Below are 1929 nucleotides of genomic sequence, written 5' to 3' on the forward strand. Positions count from 1 at the left end.
TTCATCACCTAGTATGGATTGAAATAATTCGTCTAGAAAGAAGTATATTTCACTTTTCTACATATACAAGGTTATATTAATTTACAATCATCAGCAGTAACTAACATACATAACCCATATTAGAGGGTAACGTCCCATTTACTGAACTATAGCCAACTATTCAAAATTATATTTACAATTTGCCGAATTATTAAACTGAATTGTCTAATAGTTCAGGCGAATTAAATCAATTTATTTTAGAAGTGGGTGGAACTGAATTGCTCTCTAAGTTAGTCCAAACTATTTTTAAGGGTCATTTTATTTTGAAAAAATAACTTTTTTTTATACTTTTAAGAATGATTTGACAGTATATTATTGAGTATAAAAATAAAAAAAAATACTTATATATGATCTCATTCCTTATTTATATTATATTTAAATAAAAATCAATTGGATAATTAATATAGTAAATAAATAAATTATATATATATATATATTGATTAAAATCCTTTGTGAGAAGTTAGAAAGGTAGTCGTTATTAACGTCTTCTTATGTATTCATATGTATTCATGATTACAATGTACTCATAACATTGAATAGAGACCACACATGATAGTACCATGAAAATAGGATTAATTTAACAATAATGAGATGGGTAAGGAGAACATTTGAAAAACCAAATAACAATTGTTTTCAATTCCCTATCGTTATTCCAAATTTCCATTGCAACAAAATTTAGAGTTCACTTGATTTCTTAAGTTGTAAATCTTATAAGTGAGGGTTTTTATTTTTCTATACCCCCATATATTTTTTATGGGAATATACCCCCGTATATTTAAATTACATATTTGGTGTCAAAATTCTAAATTAATAATCTTCTTTGTCATGATTCTACTTGCATCACCATTACTCTTTCTATGGTATGGCAGAAGCTCGGCCTATACTCGGGTCATGGTGGCCCTTAACTCCCCATAACACTTGGAGTAGTTAGTCAACATGGCCCCTTGAAAAGCGCACTACTAAAAAAAAAGCTTCTACATCGCCCTATTAACATTGGTTATAGCAAAAACCGATGTTAACGAAAGTGCGGTGACATTTTTGTAATTAAATAGAGTTACTTAACATCGGTTTTAGCATAACCGATGTAAACTAATTGATGTTAACATCGGTTTTTTAAATAACCGATGTTAACATGATGTTAAGATGAATATGGTAACATCGGTTTGGGCAAAACCGATGTTAACTTCATAGAGTTAACATCGGTTTTGAGGGAGCCGATGTTAAGGAGTTGATTTTAACATCGGTTTGTTAAAAAACCGATGTAATGTATTTGATATTAACATCGGTTTTTACAAAACCGATGTTAACTACATTCAGTTAACATCGGTTATCCATAAAAAATCGATGTTGTTGTCTTTATAAGTTAAAAAAAATAGAGATTTCAGAAGCCACGCGCGCTCGAAAACCTTACCCTACCTCTTCTCTTTGTCATCCTCCTGCCTGAAATCACTGTTCTCTTTCTCCTCCCGCCTGAAATCTGCCGAAAACCACTCTGTCGACACCCACATTGTCATTGGTCGAACTCACAGAACCCCCTACACTGCCGGAAAACCCACATTGTCCTCGCTGGAACCCACAGAACTCCCTACACTGCCGAAAAACCCATATTGTCGTCGCTCGAACCCCACAGAACCCACATTGTCCTGGCTCAAAGAAAACCCTAGATACATTGTTGCTACTAGGGTGCTGAAATAGTCGTCGGTGCTCAAAGGTCAAAGCTTTCTCCGCGAGGTACGTAGGTCAAATTGGTGTATGCTAAGTTTCGTTGTTTGCGATTGAGAGTGGCATCGGATAATAAAGAAAAGCTTTTTGTTTGTGATTGTACAGGCTCCACTGACGTGCGTGTGTTGCTGGTTCTCTGACTCAACGTACACGGACTTCTATACTTCA

This window comes from Glycine max, chromosome 14 (assembly GCF_000004515.6).
Source record: "Glycine max cultivar Williams 82 chromosome 14, Glycine_max_v4.0, whole genome shotgun sequence".
Lineage (NCBI taxonomy): Eukaryota > Viridiplantae > Streptophyta > Magnoliopsida > Fabales > Fabaceae > Glycine > Glycine max.